The sequence below is a fragment of the Manacus candei genome, unplaced genomic scaffold, assembly GCF_025592945.1.
Source record: "Manacus candei isolate 608988 ecotype Guabito, Panama unplaced genomic scaffold, ASM2559294v1 h1tg000028l, whole genome shotgun sequence".
NCBI classification, from domain to species: Eukaryota; Metazoa; Chordata; class Aves; order Passeriformes; family Pipridae; genus Manacus; species Manacus candei.
The window spans coordinates 698854-718509 of NW_026138076.1; the positions used below are offsets into that span (position 1 = coordinate 698854).

Below are 19656 nucleotides of genomic sequence, written 5' to 3' on the forward strand. Positions count from 1 at the left end.
AAAAATAGGTTTTTACATTAGATAAAAGGTCAGGAAACTGTAATGAAAGCCAGTCCAATTCTCTTCTGCTACTCCACTGAATTGCAATTTGGAGGGGTAATAAATATTGCATACAATTTTCAAAAGTACTTTAGAGATTTGAGAGCCTAAACTCTATGAGTGTCATCACAACCTAAGCTGCTATTACTCCAGCCAGAGGATACTCTGCTCATTCCAGAAATGGAAGCATTAGGATGATATGTCAGTGTGGCACTCCATGCGGAGAGAAAGATCATGAGAGGAAACACGTAATAAATTGGCCTTAGCCAATGTGTTTGGGCTGTCATTGCATACTGTGCCAGCTGAATGTAGACAAGTATGATATTGAGACAAATTTGATTGATATGATTGAGTTTGACAGAATTTGGTGTTTATTTACAGCCAGATTTTGCTAACTTTGCTCAAACTGATTATTGGCTTGCTCCAACAGCTTTCCTGCTGAAATCAGTGGGGTTGCTAAGTGTAAAGGGTTCACAATCTCTCCATTACAGAGGGAGAGAGGGAGAAAGAGGGAGCAAGCATATGGAGGAAGTAGAGGGAAATATATTCTTTAATTGTCATATTTAACTAAGTTGAGAAAATTCTTTTTCTAAAACTGAAAAACAGCTAGAACATTAAATTCCATACAAAAAGACAAAATTATTTTAAAGTCTTATATGAAATATCTATTTATAGGTATGATGCTGTGGTTGACAGTAGAGACTCCATCGATTACCAGAAGGCCTAACTTTCACGCATAAACAACTTAATATACCTTGAAATGATGAACTCAGCTGACCTTGCCAGAATTTCATTATGAAATCCAAGGAAGGCAGGTATTTTGAGACTGTAGGATCCAACAACTTTTCCCAGCAATCTGAGCAACAGATGTAATTTGCATTTTTAAGAAAATTAGCTATAAGTATTAGTTTTCTATTTGTCAGAATTACCCCTATGATTTACTTATTCTTGTTACTGTGTTGTAAATTACTTAATCTTTAAGACTTTAAAAACCCACAACAAATAGAAAATAACTGATCACCATAATAAACATTGTTACAGTGATGGAATCCACACTTTTTTTTCCTATAGAACTGCATTTGTTCTACTAGTATGCATGTATAGCTTTTTTATGGCAGAAACCGATTTGGGCATTCATTATTGACATACACATAATCATTTTAAGTGCAGTTAAGTACACCATCTGGCTTTTCTTTCCATCTATGCCTGTGTAGCCATACACAGTTATCTGCTATTCCAGGAGTGTCTGATGCCTGTTATAGCTGCACCAGTTGCACCACAATCAGCTGAGTAGGCATTTCCCTTATGAACCCTGATTTTCAATGTTTACAACTATTAAGAAATCGCATCAAGCTCAAACATGGCATGCACATTTGCAGACCAGATGTGTTTTTGTTTATCCTTTTATTTTTAAATGCAAAAAATGGCAGGATTTAAAGAGTCCATCCAAATAGTATAACATTTATAATAGGCAAAGCAGATCTGCTCTCAGTTTGGGGATATGGTTGCAAGATATTTGAAAGGGGGTCTTACTGAGCCTTTTGGTCATTATTTGTATCCTCCTCTCCTTAGCTAACTGCTACAAGTACACAGCATGTACTGCAAGTCACATTTAATGAAGGGGCTTAAGCATGTCTATGAAAAACCACCAGTATTTGGTGTAGAGAGAAATTGTTCTGATTTACCCCAGCAGCTAGACAGGCTGGAACCATTAAAATCCCAGTGTAGAAGTTAAAATAGTTTTTATGTGTCTCTCTAAATCTGAGGAACCTAAGGAGAGACAGAGAAGCCCTCCAGAGACAAATTCTGTGAAAGAGTTCAAATTCATAAGAGGATATTAAAATGAAAGAAGGAGAAGAGGGGGGAATAAATTAAAAATATTTTCATTTGAATACATTTTGCCAATTTTTCTGACCATCTGAGCTTTACGTTGGGAAGATCCAGTACAGCAACATCTCTAAACTTGGGACTCTAAACCCACCAAAGGACTATTGAAGGATCCAGAATTATCAGGCATATCCCTACTTCGTCTGCATGCTCTCCAGGCATTTGTTTCCCCAGGTATGCTTGCAAGTGCTTGTCCCGGGACAGTGAATGCCTATCTCTCACCAAACGCTCCACTGCAATTAAAAGCCCCAGCTACACCTCTCCTTAGTAACTCCTATTTGCAAACCGGTCTGCTAGTTAGATCACTCAGTCAGGATCCTGCATACAGTGACTGTTGGGGGACACAGCCCACACCACCTCTGGTAAGTATGCTACAGAGCTTTCAGCCAAACCCTGAAGTTCTAAAAGAATTTCAAGAGGCTTTTTTGCACATTCCCCACTAATTAGAGAGATGTGTGTTTCAGCCATTTCATACTGAGAAAGGTTTTGAGCCTAGGTGTCTCGCTTCCTCAGCGAGTGCTCTGATCTCTAATAGGAATTGAGGAAACCACCACTCCCTGCCTGAACATTAAAAGAGAAGAGAGAGCTGGGTCAATTCTTTGAAGAAATAGTTACAGAAGACTGCTGTTAGGAGAAGGGATTCCAGGTTTATGATCCCCAGTGGAAGAAGGTACTTACCCATTCATCGCTTGGAATGAAGCAGTGGGTATCAGAGGAGGGAAAGGGTCACGCTGCTGGGTGTTACCTCCTTCCTGCCTCAACTTGACACATTCAAGAACAACAAGAAATTTATATCAATATGAGAGGGTTTTAAATTCTATTCAGAAGTCAGGCACTTAGAAGTTAGACTGCTATCATCTATAGGTATTTTTATTATTGTAAATAATTAGTTTTTCAGTTTCCTGCTACTTTCACCTCCTCCCCCTGCTATTCCCTGGCTCCAGTGTGTGTTCTTCTGCATCTTCAGCCAAAGGCTGCAGACCCAGGTGTTGATGTGGTTCCCACAAAGACAGGTCCAATGCTGGGTGATTTGTTGTGTGATTTGTGGGTGGCCAGTAAGCAATATTACATGCCTCACATCTGAGGCAGTGCATTAATGTAAGGTGAAAAAATGTTCTTAAGAACAATTTTCCTGAAAATGTATCTTTAGCAGGGGAAAACATAAGCATGTGATTAATCTTAAACTCATAAGTAGTTCTAATGAAGTCAGTAGGGCTACTCATTGACATGAAATTAATACATAAAGAGTCTTCTTAGGATGAGAGTATGTATAGGAAGAAAATTACTTTCTCATCTCATTCCAGAGGCATCCAGGACCTGTTCTTGCTCTTGTGATGACTTCTTCTCACATCAGCTGTTCAGCCAACCACTTACTGACCAGCTGGTCTGCTCTCTTGTGCTCTCTCTCCACACATACCTTAGGTGGAAAGACGGTCCTTTTTAATTTCCACATTGGTCAGATATTTCTTCTATAAAATGTGTTCTGAGAGATTATTAATAGTCCTTGACACTGACCTGAAAAGAGGTGATGAAAAAGCACCAACCTAGTTTACTCTCGTTAACTTTGAGTTTGGAAGAAAGGGACGAGTGAGTTCAGACTCCAGCGAGCCACTCTCTAGCCTCTTTGCTTTATGTGTCTGGATTCTTTTCATTTTATTTATGGACTAATCTTTATCAATACAGGCATTATTGGCTCCTCAAGGACACAACCATTGTGTGAATTTTAAACAAGTATAAATCCTCTATTTTTCTTTTAGTGTCACTTTACCTTGTTTATTGAAATAGTATATTTCACATTACGTTTTATAGAACATAAGCAATATATAATATAGTTCACATCAATATGTTATTCTAGAAGATACAGTGTGTATTAAAATATATGGCGTGTATTGATTTAGCATCTAGAGACATTGTAGTTTAGATGTGCAGCCTGTAGGTCAGAATGGGAGCTACCAATAACCTCCTTGGTAAATCGACCTCCACAGTATATATCTGACTCATGTAGTCAACAAATGTTATTGTTATTCTGATGATGGTTCTATACCTCATTTATTTAGCAATTTTTTTGGGTGCCCAGAGAAGTACAGGTTAGGAAATCTGTAGCCCACAGTTTAAGAGTGACAGTCACTGTTGCACCAAAAAGTTGTGAGAACATGGTGAATTGGAGGAGACACTACAGTGGGCTTTGGAAAACCTGAGTTAAGATCCTGGCACAGATGTCTTCAATGATTTCATTGAATCTCCTCTCTGCTTCCCTGGCCCTAGGAAAGCATGAAACTCATCTTTGGGTGTTCCACTAGAGAACAAGAAGATTTCTTCTAGCTCCTGTTTCCTTCAACCTTCTACACATTGACACCCATTTCCGCACATCCTCAGAGGCTAAAATTTATTTCAAAGACAGAGGCACTGTAAGGTCATCAAGGAGTTTGAAGCATCATAGCACAAACTCACTCTTCAAGTGCTTTCTGGTGCCTGTTTAATTAACTGTAGTGTTCCTTTATTTACGGAAATGACAGGAGTTTCTTGTGTCAAAAAAGCAGAAAAGATGGGCGTGAGAAATGTGGGCATCCAAAAAGCAGCATTTGCCATTGATTCCATGAGATCATTGATCCTTCACTCACGTCAGACCAGTACTTTATAATATAATATGTGGTGCTTAGGGAAAGAGTGGGAGATGTACAGGAACAAAGTCTCCTCATTGTGTTGCTCAGCACTGAATATGTAAAACAGAGGTTTAAGGAAAACAACAAATGTGGAAATCAGGAAAAACAAAGAAAGTGAGAGCAGACAAAAAGAGTTGAGACAGAAGATTTGAAAAAATCACAGTATCATGAAAGATGGATGGAAATACGGTTTATGGTGTTGCCTGCCTTAAATCTTTCCCATATCACGGCGACTGTTGTAAATCCCATCCTTGGAGCCTAACTGCATCGTTTAGTCTCTAAGGAACAGCGATGCCTATTACCATGAATTCTGCTCCTTCATGCCTGAATTCCGACTGTTGCACAGCAAAGCCTTGCACTTTGTCAAGTAGCAGAGACCTTCCTAATACAGTGAAAAACCTGTACCACAAACCGCATAAGCATTGAAAAATGATCAGCATTGTTAGAAATGTTAGGACATTTCTTGCAATGAAAAAAAATCTGTATTTGTATCCAGATAATATTTGAGTGATCATCAGTTTTGACTGAATTTGCAGAGATAATTTAATTCTGAGTTATATATATATAAAGATTTTCATTGGCAAATTAATAATTTTTTTAAGTTCTTTCATAGTCTATTTAGAAACAATTTTTAAAAAATTATTTTAGAAATGCAGTGTAAAAATTTAACCATACTATGAAAACTGTGTGTGGAAAGGGTACATGTGGACTTTTAGTCACAGCCTGGAAAGTAAGCCAAGATACCTCCCAATTTCTTCTCAGTTGCCAACTATTCCTTAGCTAATTTTCAAAAGTCTTTGCAACATGCAAAATTGTATTATAAAAGTTCACATTTCTGGGCTGCAGCAACATCTCTCCTTGAAAATTACATTACTTATTCATGTCTACCTTTTTACTATAAAGAGAAAAAAGGTATAGTGCCATAACAATATACTTCAGAGAATGAAATTATTTGTTCTTGATATGGAAACAGTGTTTTCTTTTGAACTGGTTTGAGTGAAAAGGTAGCAACATGATTATTTAGCATAGTAAAAAATATCCTATCTATGTTTATCTTCTTTTGAAAACCCTTTATTTTTCAATTCTATGAACAGTTTAAAACTGTTTTAGAAACATAGGTTAATGATTTTTGCAAATAAAATATTATTATGTTGAAACTCACCTACAAATCTCTCTTTATCAGTTTTTGTAGTGCCCCACTTTCCAACCATTTCTTTGTAGGATTAGACTGCAAAATGGATACCATTTGAATACACGAAGAGCATAAATGTTCTCAAGGAAAATGCTGTTCTTCCTGTGGCAAAGACTGTAATGTTTATATATTCCCTAAATTAATATGAATCATTTGGGCCCGTTAAGTTGTACCTCTACTTCATAATTACTGGAACAATTCAAGAGACTAGGAACTGAAGAGGAATCAAGCTGATAATGGAAAAAAACCCAAACAAACCCACAATTTATGGAGAGGTAACAAACAGAATCAAGTGAGCTGTTACTGCTCCATACTATCCTATATTAAAAGTTTCCTAAAACACTGTTCACACTGAGAAGTGATAGCAATTGCTGAAGTTGTATCGCTGTCTCCAGATTTCAGCACTGTTCCCCTGAAAAGGTTATTAGATTTGAAAGTGCATAAGCAGACTAAAAAAAATGAATTCAGTGTCTTTTAAAATAAATAGGAAAGCTTTATCATTATGGTTACAAATGTGTGTAATAGACAAATAGGGCCAAGATGCAGTTGTCCCAGCTTCTACACCTGTATATAACAAGCTTCCAAACTTGATTTACCTGAACTTGGACCTCATATCTAATTCTCCACCAAAAGGTTGTTTTCATATTCAATTTAATTTCAATCGGGTGAGAACATGCACATTTTCTGTGAACGTCAACTTGAATTTCATCATGTTGTTTTCACACATGCACAGGTTTTCAGCTGAGATCACATGGGCACAGTAGCAGATAAACTTAGCCTTGAGATCAACAAGAGAAAATTCATATCAAGTACTACAGGATAGCCAAAGGAGGCCCCTGTCATATTTGTTAATATAATACTTTGTATCAGAAATGTGATCCAAAAGGTACTGTTTGTCCAGCGCAGCCACTTCGGGAGCAGAACTGAACACTCTGCCCCCTGCCCTCAATTGGAAACAGCTCATTTTTCAAATGAATTGCTCTTCCACCATATACATGACGACTGAGACAGAGAGAATGAAATACTCACAGAAATGCAGACAACTCAGGAAAAGTCTTTTTTTTCTTTAAGATCCTACAGTCCATTTTGAAAAGGAGCAAGAAATGTAAACCATGCTACTGTGTGGTTCCTGTGTAAATTAGCTCTACGGGAATCCAAAATAGAGCAGATTTATGCTAACAACAGGCTGAGGGAGATTACTTGCAAACAACAAAGGCAGCCTGGCCAGCAGTTTAGGCCTTCTCTTGTTAAGAAAATTTTCCCATCTGTAACTAAATCAATTAGTTATACCAGTGCAAACCCCTGATAGAGACATGCTGCACCAGCATGAATTGGGGCTTAAAGCCATTTAGGTTAATTCAATAAATCCTTGTCAGCATTGCTTTGAAGCAAAGTATACCATAGAAGCAAAAGTTTATTTGGGGTAAAGAGACTGAGTGACATGTAGGTAGCTATCAAGCTGTCATTCTTCTGGCTACAAGCATGTGCAGCTGAGTGAATATATGTGGCAGGTCTGATTTGGATCTCATCTCAAGCCTGTGTAATGAAGAATGACGCTCTTTCCTTTGCAGCCTTTTCTATTCAATAACTGATCTTTAACTAATTTTTAAAAGCTTTAATCATGAAATGTAACAAGACAATTACACATGCTGACCCTTAACATACTGCACTCCTGGAATAACACCAGACTGTCATCTTCCTCTGCAATTCTCTCCTCCCAGCCCTCCCTTTTTCCAGGTGGTATGGTGGCCAAGCCTACCACTTTCTTTCTCATTAGCAGGAGCAGCAGTGTCCGAGGAAATTGTCTGGGAATGCAATCCCCAGAAATGCTGCATGAGCTAATAGCTTGAGTATTCAGAGATGTGCTCTGGGGAGGTCATCAGTGATGCTGCAAGAAGAAAGAGCAGCTACAACAAGGCCCACTGACTGCCATCTCCCCCTCATTAGTATTGATACTGGTCACTGGCTGGGGCTGGGAAGGAGGCAGCAGGGTGTCAGAATCAGTGCAAGACATCTCATTTTCTCCATGTAAGCTCTTTTGTGCTGCCTTGTCAGTTGTAGAAGAGAGTTTGTTTAGATTGAGTGCTTTTTCAGATTTCCTAAATACTGATGTTCTAGGGAAAAAAAATTAAAAATTAATGAATTATAGAAAATTATTGTGTCATTATTTACCTATGTCACTTATAAACAGCCATATATTAAACATTTCAGCTGTTTCTCACAGTCAGTTCTTGTTCCCTGGACTTCACGTCTGCAGAAAAATATATGTATTTTAAAGCAAAAAAACAGTTCCAAACTTTTAAAGCACAAATGCTCTTGTCAGGTACTTGTTACAGATCAGTCCTCTGCATATTGCCTACAGCAGAACACTTTCTACTGCCCAGGAACATAGGACTGAAAGCCTCCTAAGACGCTCATGTCCCTACCATTACAGGCTTCATATCAAATAACTTTTCGTAGCAAATCAATCTCCACTATGACAGTAATAGTTTTTCCGTTCCACCAGACAGTCAGTTCTAGACTAGAGCTCCCCAATTTACTGATCTGGTGGTGAGAAACCTGATTCTGATTCACAGGGCAAAATATGCCTGTGTTAAATAATTTCTGCTTTGAATTTGTCTGATGTCACAGTAGCATTTTCCAAATGTTTAAGTAGTTTTTCTCTTCATTTTATCTATCCTTTCCCTTGTGCTCGCATACATTTATGGCAATGAAGGCTTTCTGGAGCTCTGTTTTGCTAAGCAAAACTAGCCAGGAAGTTTTTATGTCTTCTACTAAGACAAGAGCTGTGTGCCCCAAAAACGTCTCTTAGTCTTCCCATGCACCTCTTCCACTTTACCTTAGTCTTTCTTGAGCATGTTTTACCAGGACTGTGCACAACACCCACCACAGCGTGTGCTCCATGTATGCACTGGACGTTTTGCACTTACTTCACTTCAAACAGCTTCCAACCTCTTTTTTTTTCCCATTGTGTACTTTGCAGAGTGATCCCATTGTGTGATCCTGTTGCATCAGCAACGAGAGAGAAGGTAGTAATATGTGGCGCAGAGACAGGAATGTGTGCCTTGTGAGATGTGGGAAAAGACTCCCAGAAAGAGGCATTACTGCCAAAAAAAAACACAGAAGGAATTCCATTTTCCTACTCACCTATAGCCAGACAGTAGCCTCAAGCCTTTTCCTTCTCTTCAGCTGTTTCCAAAATATAGGTTACAGTTCTTGGCAGAAATTCTTGTTGGACTGTAACTGCATGACCTTGAACTTTGTACTATTAAATTTCATCCATTTCTTTTTACTTCAATCCTCAGTTATTCAGCTGTTCCACATATATTCATCCTCCTCTACAAAGGCAGTGCCACCTAGGTTTGTGTCACCAGCATAGTTTTTAGTTTGTTCCCACTCTTGATGCTCAGGTTAGAAGTAAAAATACTAAACAAATATACAGCCATTTTTTTCCAGCCATGTAATACTCCAGCAGTAGCCTCACTCCTGCCTACCACTATCTCTTCAACACTTACCAGGTACATGTTCACTTTAGTCAACTTTTTCCCCCTCTTATGTAACTTGCCTCCTTCCCCTACTTTGACTGATTATTAGTCAGTGAGGATGCAGAAAAAAATTAGCTGGATAGCTACCAGCTGTTAGACTGGTCTTAATAATACACATTTTTTTAAAAAATGTTTAAAATAAAAATAATTGAAGGTGAGAAAATAATATAAAGATTTATATCTTTGTAAAGAGTTTAACTGCAGCTTCAGCCAAGGGATATTGTTCCAAATTCATTTGATACTGGTCTTCAATTGAGATTTTTTTTTTCCAGGAAAACTAACAAAGAGTCAGTGTCATCTGCCTGGACTTCAGTTAAAGGACAGCCAGTGAAGACTTATTAGCCTTTGCAGTTTAGGCAGGGAAAGGGCGGAGAGAGTTAGCATAACTTCATACCAGTTAAAAATAACTGTTGGAACTGAGAGTGATGGCTTGGTTGAGTGATGCCATTTGCCAAAGCTTTAAATTACTGTGGAGTTGTTTAAGCATTAGTTAACTGGCTGCCATGAATCCCATGATGGATCTCTTAAGTCAGAGTTAAGGAATGGTTTACCATAGCCTGGTTAATGGTTATACAAGCTGTTCTCCATGTCTGATTGGTTTTTATCTTTCCATTATTGTAATTGTGTGATAATTAACCTAATTCCTTTACTTATCCTTTTTTATTTTGGTGTTTATTTTAAATTTATGTGTTTTGTGATTTTAGAAGTAGCAGATTTTTTCCTGGGAAAAATTCTACTATTACAGAGCATTCCACCATGTCAATCAATTAGCTGTTTCTGCAGAGTTTATATTCTGAATTTTTCGACCCAAAAATAATGTATCCTCAAACTTTTCACTTGAAGAAAGTACAATGACAGAATAGAGACAGTACTTGATTGATTGGATTTACCGAGCAGCAATGAACAGTTAAATACTGTCACTGAATGTTAACTTAAAAGAGAGACCATAACTTCTTGAAAGAAAATCATATTTACTGAGACACTAAGCATTAAAGAAGATTGTATGAGACAACTGGAAATGTTGATAAACACAAAATAAACAAACACCAGTGTAAAAGGTAAGGCATTAAAGATGCTACCAATTCTGTTTGGTATTTTGGTAGTGTTTTGCACTGTCAAGCCCATAACAAGCAACCAGGACCTTTGATCACACTAAAGGTGCTGCACTCTGCACTTGTAATTGGTTTCTTGGGAAGGGACAGAACACGATACCCTCACTGAGCAATAGGAAGCCAGAGACAGAACGGTGGGCTCTGGTTGGAATAAACCAGCCAAAATCACAAACTACTTCAGATCAGTGTTTTACTGCATGAACCCATGAACAAACTCAGAGTTCGTCGTTTAGGAAAAAAAGGAACAAAATAGGGAAAAAAAGATTGTGTCTATATTGCTGAATATATATCTTCACGAACTGACACTGAGATGTATTTCAGAACTAATGTCTAAATATGGGTTCCTGTGACCTTAATAAAGGCAGAAATAGGAAAGTTTTCATGTTTTAAAGTTGTTTCCTAATTTTATGGGAACTATACTTCTGGGAATTTGTCATCCAGAAAGTGAGGTACATTTTCAGATATCCATGGCCAAGAAAATGAGGTCATAAAACAACAGGTGCAGAAAAGGGTTACTGTCATCATCAGGGGAACAGGATAAGACCAGGATGATTCACTCTTATCAGCCTACCAAAGTGAGGGATTTATTTATTTATTTATTTGTGGTAAAGCAACGGCATATAGTAAAAAATTGCATGGAGTTATGAATTAAAAATGTAAATGGAACTTATCCATTTACAAATGGTTGCACCAATCCATCAAGAAAGGAGCTAAAGAGTTTAGACAGTCTCTTATTCCATGAAGAGCAGTTTCACCTGCCATTAGTAGGAGTCAAATTTACTACCATGGGAAGGCAAAAAGAGCAGGACTGTGAACAGAGGTTGATACTCCTATTCATTTGGGGATTTTTAGTGCAAAATTCAGATGAAAAATATGAATAAATGCAAATTTCACCTGGTGTGCATTTTTCCAGGACTGAAATTTCATGCATAAACCCCCTCCTCTTCTGCCCACTGAAAAAAACCAGCAGTGAAGCATTCATCTGGGAGGTCTATGTGCTCCTCCAGCTCAAGGATTTGAGCAGCCATTTGAGTGTTTTATAACAAGCTGCCTATAAGAGATGCTAAGCTATATGGGTCCAGGAGCAGCACCAGCTGTATCATGCAGCTTGCACGGCATGATGATAATCAGACTGCCCCAGAGCTCCCCTGGGAGGCAATACCAACAAGGCAGTTTCACAAGCAGGCTATGAACTATGATGTTGAGCAAGAAAATATTTCAAATACTGGTTACAGAAAGATCACCGAACCTCAGTTCTGACACAGCACGTAGGGGAAATGGCAGCAGTTATGTTTTTGCTATATTGCTGATTACACAGGGTACAGCTCATTGAAATAGTTCTAGACAGTCTCACAACAGAAGAAAGGGGAGTTCCTCCCTAAATAAACACACACACCCTCTTCTTCTGTCTTGATGCTCCTGGATGTGTGTGCCCACCATTTACCATCAGAGCTTATCTGAACAGACTCAGCTCACTGGCTCAAGAAAAAACTAAGTCAGCAGAAATGTAGCTATCTGCCTCTGGTTAGTAGATAAATCCACGCACAGGAAAGGGCAAAACCCATCTAACCTAGTGGGTACAGGAGTAGTGAGTGCAGGCAAGGGACAAGGAGACAGAAGAGAAGGCAGACCAGAGTTCTTTTGTAGCCCTCACTGTTATGCTCACGTCTGTAGGTATCACTGTAAGCTAAAATTATGCTAATGATTTACCCTTGGCTACTGATTTCAGAATTGAAAGATATACTTGGTTCTAGGAAAATCTACCCTAGTAGTAAGTGGAATTTAAGCAATCTTTGGGTCATTAGTTGGATTTTCAAGACTATTTTAAGAGAACCTGTGAGGTCTGTAAATGTCAAGAGCTCCAGACTTCAAAACTCAACAGATCTGAAAGTTGGACATCTGCAGTACAGTTCGTTGCCATATACTACCAAGGGAGAAACAAGTTCTATTTTTAGTTCACCTTGTGCAAGAAGTGAAGTCATTACAAAGATGAAAGAATTGGTCTGTACTAAAATTAGTATGTAAATGAGGCAATGCTTCCTACAAGCTTATCTTTTCCCTTCACACTCATAGCCATGGTCAGTAGCAAACATTTTTCCTGAAAATAGACATGGTATAGACACAATTGTCATTAATGTTCTATGCACTCATCAGGAGGAAAAAGGGGAAAAAATGAACAAAACCCAAGCCCCAAAGTAGTGTACAATGTAAAATACAAATTGCATACCCATTTATTTAAATGAAAGATAAATACATCCATGGCTACGAATAGTCTCTTGCTTTGCAGACCAAGGTCAAAATAAACATCCTGGAGACAAGTAATTCTTTCAGCCATGACAAGGATTTCCCTGGTCTCCAGTGTGCTGTGTCAAAACATGAGTTAAATATCTACATGGTCTCTTATGTTCTTTCTTGTCCCTTCCTACCTGAGGAGTAGCAACATAGCGTTTCCAGCTTCAGTATTTTTTTAGCATTTGGTTGTCCATCTTTAAAAGTGATTGAGCAAATAAAGCATATTTTTAGAGAAAATTATTGTCAGGATGGAGAATAATTGTATTTAGCTTCATCTTGATTATACAAATTAGAATGGTCTTGTTACAAACATCTACTAATAAAACAGGGGTTGGCATAAAAATATTGACGCTTTTGTCTATAGTTCTGATAGCAGTGCCATTATAATAAGAGCCTAGGATACAACACAAAAATGGAAAAGAACATTCAGCATGGACAAATTCTGTTGTGTTGGTTGACTGCTGAATAACTGCTTTAGAGATTGAGAGAACAAGATGGGGCTTTTAAATAGGACAAAGACTTAATTCAATAGAGAAGCAACACAATACAAAAAAATTGGAATTCTATTCACTTACATGCAAGCTATTAAGTGGGTGAAAAACTATTTTTTTTTCCTCTGAGTGACAGCTTTACAGAGAAATTTTGACTTTGCAGTGTTTGTGTAAGTTGCTATCATAGTCTACTTTTTCTTTGAGATTCAGAATTTTGCCCACTTCATTTAGAGAGCAAACAAACCACCTGAAATTGTGAGCTGTTTCGTGCCCAAGCTTTATCTGTCCTCCTCTATTATTCTTTCTGAACTCAGCTGAGTCAAGAAATGAGTCATGGTTGTGTCATATGGCTCAGCTACTTCTGAGGACATTTCATTCTCAGAAAGAAACACAAACTGCCCTTGACATTCATGAGCCAAAGAGAATAGTGAAAGATGAAGGAACTCTTCATCCCACCAGTATTTCACTGAGAAAACTTGCTGGGAAATCAGGATACATCTACCGAAGAACTTCAGTTTTCTCCAGAGTTCTGTATTCCTCTTATGACTTTCTTCTAAATTTGTAATCAAGTATCTTGAATCATTTCTTCCAAAAGTTTGAGCATTCCCATTCTCTGTATTCTGACTCTAGTTATTTAGCAGATTCTGTGTACTAATGAAATCATTGAATTTTGTCTCTGATGTCAACAGTGAAGGAGTCAGGCCTTCAGTGCAGCGAACCACTCTAAATTCACTTCCTTGAGTTGTCACCAGTGCTGATACATATAATGCTGAGCTAGATTATAAGGGATTGAAATAAGTAAGGGGAAGAAATATACAGGAAATTATGTATTTCTAGGACTAGGAAACAGGCAATTTTCATTTTCAATGAGAGCACCAGGAAAGAAATGGATGTTGTCACTGGAATAAATGTAGCACATAGCCCCTCACAATGTTTCAGGTCTTTGTGAGACAGATCTGCATGATCAAATAGAGTACCTTGGTGATTTTCCAGGTATAAACTTATGCCCTTCACACTTGCATTCAAGCTTACATCATTATCAAAAGAGATAAAGCAGCAGCAAAGGAAACAGGATTAACCATGAAAGTCATTAGGTTTTAAATTACTGAAGTAAATAAACTTCCCGCACTGCGACCCAGAATATCTAACTTTTCTTTAAAAACCATAACAGAAAACTTATCAGTCATTTTAATACTTTATTCCATCAGGCCTAGAGTAAACACAAAGTGCAACAGCCTGGTGCCTACAGCTCTGATTCAGAGACTCATATATGTATATATATATATACAGATTTACATTTATATATATAAAAATCTGTACAGATGTCAGTGTCATTGCATTCAAATTGGAGGAGAAGACCAGCAGCCCATTCCACAGGAAAAAGGAGGAATAGCATGCTGCAGTCACTGACTAGAATGGTTGTGGATGAATATACACGCTTGCACTCATGCATTTCTCACCAACAGTCTTACCCCACCACCAATCCCTCACTGTATGACAAGACACACAAGGACTCACATCCAATACACAACTAACACACACCTCTCCCCCTCCCACCCTCCTCATAGAGCCTGGTACATCTGAGTTGATGTTATCAAATAGGTAGTCTCATGTCCTGGGATTCTTGTTCAGAGTTTTAAGGCATAGTGAGGGTGTCCAGCCTTTTCTTTTGTGTCCAGATAACGCATGCAGGTGCTCTCTGGTTTCTGATTCCAGGTGAGTCAGTCTTTTCCTGCAAGAGCATTCCCTGGGCTCAGGAGCATAACATTCATTCTCTCATAGCCACTGCTATATTAGTAAAATGTTACTATATTTCCATTTTTATTTCTATCCCCTGTGGACTTTCAGTTCCCTGCAAGCATATGAAAACATTAAGAATGATAAAGCTTAGTTCTTATATATCATTTCCCATGTTTAAGCATAGAAACTAATGATGCTGTAAGTTCCTACAACAATGCTTTTTAGAGAGTAGTAAGGCAAGAACACCTTATTGGAGAATCAAGAAGGTGTGAAATGACATTTAGTTAAGAGACTGTACTGTAGATTAAAGAGACATTAAATGCTGGTCTTCAGCTAAGAGCAGAATCTAAATTAAAATCCCAAGTTTGCAGGGGAGAAAACAGCACTAATTTGATATATATAAGTGTAACTATAAAACCAATCTACTAGGTACTTAAAGCAACTGCGCAGTTAAGCCAGTAGTTGGAATATGGCAGAAGAGACAAAAGATCTAGCATTTATATTGTGAACTTGGTTAAGAAATGAGCTCAAACATTTTTTTTTGAAGCTCATCTAGTCACTTCACTGGATTCCATCAGGCTGCTGCGATGTACCTACAAGTTGAGTCTCTGGACTTGTAAGCTTTCCTTTGTACCCGGATTGCCTCCAGCCATAATTTGTGGATCTAATTCATTCAGTACTCTTATTAAATACAACATTATGTATTTCTTGCTTTACCTGTAAATAGAAGACAGTCTCTTACAAAAGAGAGTTTCTAAACAGATTAAAAACACCCTTTCCCACACCTCTGTTCTTGAGGGTAATTTCACTGTTAGTCTACTGTCTTCAAGCTACTCTAAGCAAATAGGGAGGGCTCACTACATTATTCTTATGTATTTCACACAGACCAAGAAATATATAGTTTTATTCAGAACATGCAACACCTCCATCTCCACCCTCTGCCTCAGAATCCCAAAGATCTTACTGACCTTTTGAATTCCAGGTTCATCCTGATGGAATGCATTACCCAGCTCAGAGAGAGTCCTTAAAATGCTGTGTTTTATTTATTTCACTTTCTCCAGTGGTCCTGTTAGTTTGACACTCCTTAACTTCCATGTTAAATCTATTCCTATGTGACTTCCTGATTGCCTTATTTTTACTTACCCTGCCTTCATATGGTCTTTTTGTTTGCTTCAAGGGTTTTCTAGCCCTTAAAACTCTAGATTTTCATCCACAGGCAACTAGAGAAAGTTTTTTTGTTGTGATTAATGCATTCCACAGTTTTGGTTGGTGAAGAGCTGTTTTTTATAACAGTTTTAATGCTCTTATTCACTATAAACTCACTATTCTGCCTCCTTAAGCCCAAGGAGGAAGTAGGCAGGGTATCTTAAACAATGGTGTAAATATATAGCAAGATCACAGACCTGAACAGAATTCCTAGACAAATGGTCTAGGGTGCATAGACAAATTCCCAAATGAACATAACATTATTAATCAGCGTGGTCATTCAGAAACCTGAACTGCTCTGTAGTCCTAGGCATTCAATTTTTTTCTCCTACTGGATTTTTGTTCATTGACAACAATGATGATTAATGACCGTCTGGCCAATAGTGTACTTACAGTCCAGAAGATAAAGTGCTACAATATTTAGCAAAAGAGACCAAAACAAAAACACAGACATATGGGTTGTTAAAATGGTATTTTATTCAACAGTTCTGAAACTTTAACAAGAAGTACATCCTCTGATTGTAATGGATAGTCAGATGGTTGAAACAATTAATCTGGGTTTCCTGTATAAAAATGAAAGAGCTTGGTGCAGCACAAATCATTAGAATTTAAAGTAAGTGGAACCTTCTCTGTTCCAGAATTCAAAGGAGGAAGGTGTTTTTCAAGCTGCTAAAATAGCATGGGTTGTTAATACCTCTAAAGACAGTCATCAGACTTCTTTCTACCTTCTGAGCTAAAATACACATATCCCACTTAGATTGAGACAAAGTTTCATGAGTTTCTATTTTTCTGGGAACTTAAGATAACTCTTCTGGAACTCAATTTAATTTTGACATCCTATTCATCTTCCTGCTTATTTCCCATCACTGACCCTGATCTTATTAAAAAAACTCAGAGAATGTCAGCAACTGCGCGGGTTTTGTTGGTTGTTTTTTTTTGACGAGTTACTCTGGAATGTGTTTAATGCCTGAAAATTGTCATTGATTGAAACTAGCAATTCTAAATGAGCAATTGAAAACTAATTTCCCTCTATTATTTATTTCTGTTTCTCCCCAGCCATACATTTGGCACTCCTGGGATGATTTCAAGATGGACAGCCCAATGGCCATTAGGAACACATTTTTCTTTATCTTAGTGCCTGTTTTAGCCTCTTTCAGGTTATCAAATCAGTGGATACTTCTGTCACAACTGGGCCAACTGAAAAGACTGAGCATTGCTTCTGTTCTATGCAATAAGGGCATCACACACAAACATAGAGCTGATCTGTGTATGTGTGTACCTTGGGTTTAATGTTTAATATAAAATCTAGTGAGGAGTGTCAGGATAGAATAAGCTAGATGGAAATGTCTAGACAGTGCTATTTCCCTCAGTAAAGTTATCCACCTTCTAGTGATCTTCAGCTTTGGTTTTTCATGTGTATACCCCCATTAAGAATTCTGGATGATTTCTTTCCAGGAGTTTTTCAGGTGTTTTCTGAACACATGCAAAATTTGGCATCAACAACACTGACCTCCTGTGACAATGAAGTCCACAGTTTGACTGTTCAAAGCATACTGAAATTCCTCCTCTTTTTGTATTTGAGATATCTAAGGCAGTTAGACTTTATGTCCTTTACTTTTGGTATTATAATACTCAGTGAATAATAACTTTTTATCTGTCTTCTCTTTCCATTTATGTTTTCCTCATATCCATCACATCTGTCTCTACTATGTCTCCAGGATGATGTGTTGTTGTCCATTTTAGTAATTTTTCATACAGAAGCTGGTTCACTCATGGTCTTTCCTCTTTCCAGTCTTTTAAATGCTATGATGTACATTTCAAAACTGAAGATAGAGAACTCTATGTAATATTGAAGTTGTGGTCACAGTAGTTTAAACAATGATATAATGAAGTTTACTGCTGCTGTCTTCCTCTTAGTGCTTTCTGCTACTCATCTTATTTGCTTGACCAGTACAGATCATTGAGCCAACATAATGAATATAATGTCTAGATATTTTTTCCGAACACATGCCAAATTGCATTTATAAACTTCAAATATATCTTCCATTTTACTGCTCAGTAGTTTGACTTTGTAGAATCCCTTGGCAACAGTCTGTCATTGTTTTGGTCTTCCTTAAACTGAATAGCTTAAAATCCTCAGCAAATTTAAGTTAATTTTTACTCCTTTTTATGCATATGCTGTGAATCATAGACCATTTTCCCATTTTACCACAGATTCACTTCTGATGTCTACTTGTTTCTTATTTCTCTTTGTTTCTCAGTTTATGGAAGGACTATGAAATACCTGTATATGTAAGGATGGTGTCAGGAAAGTTAAAGCTCACCTGGAGCAAATGCTTACAAGGGACACCAAGGGCAACAAGAAGAGTTCCTAATGCTGCATTCACAGCTAAAATAGTAAATGAGAAAAATGTGAAGTTTCCATTTTTTAAATATCCACTTTCAATTTTCACTTTCTGTTGGATTTTGCTGTTCAAGCAAGCCTTTTGAATACAGATACATCATAAGTTCTGTGCTGCCTTATATGAACCAGATCTTCTAGTAGTACAGAGTTGCTTTTCTCCTCTGGGACTCCTAGCTGTTTCTCCATTAAACAATCATTCATTACATCAAAAAACTTAACCTTGGCATCATATTGTGTCTGTGACATCTTAATTTACATCCTAATTTACAACTGGAGTATCCTATCATAATAGCCTCTTCGATCGTGCTGTTTGTCACAATGAGGTATTATAACTAACCTGAACAGGTGGCTGGTGTCAACAGGCAGTGCAGGCATTTTCTGTGTAGATGTAGAATTAACGTCTGTACAGAATCCATACTATCTGTTGATATTATTCAGTTAAATTATTCAGAAAATTTAACTCTTTGAACGCTATGTCATATGCTGCATCACTACTTACCCTCCAAGAAATGCTTTCATGCAGACTTTTCCCTCTGGCAATACACAGTTAGAGCACAGGTCTTATGAGGAGTGGCTAAGGGAGTTGGGGTTGTTTAGCCTGGAGAAAAGGAGGCTCAGGAGGGACTTTATCTACAGAAAGGAGGTTGTAGCCAGGTGGGGGTTGGTCTCTTCTCCCAGGTAACAATAACAGGACAAGAGGAAATGGCCTCAAGTTGCATGGGGGAGGTTTAGGGCAGTTACTAGGTAAAATTGCTTCACAGAAAGGGTTATCAAGCTTTAGAACAAGCTGCCCAGGGAAGTGGTTGAGTCATCATCTCTGGAGCTATTTAAAAGACGTGTAGATGTGGTACTTGGGGAAAAGTTTAGAGGTGGACTTGGCATTGTCGGGTTTACAGTTGGACTCAATGATCTTAAAGGTCTTTTTCAATCTAAATGAGCCTATGCTATGATTCTATGATTCTAATTGATTATCATTCTTCCATAAAGTTTGTGATATGCTAAATCCATACTTGAAGCCACAGACTCTTATTTTTTTAGGCTTCTAGAATTTTTTAAGTGGTAGCAGTTCTTAGTCCAGTTGCCAC

At 37.8% G+C, this 19656-nt stretch overlaps 1 long non-coding RNA gene across 1 annotated transcript; it reads left to right on the plus strand.

Moving 5' to 3' along the window:
• The first annotated feature begins 237 nt into the window (after window positions 1-237).
• On the plus strand, window positions 238-2587 carry LOC127472494 (uncharacterized). The gene is made up of 3 exons (XR_007905028.1): window positions 238-355; window positions 715-854; window positions 2462-2587. It is a non-coding gene; the product is annotated as an uncharacterized LOC127472494 (long non-coding RNA).
• Window positions 2588-19656: the final 17069 nt, after the last annotated feature.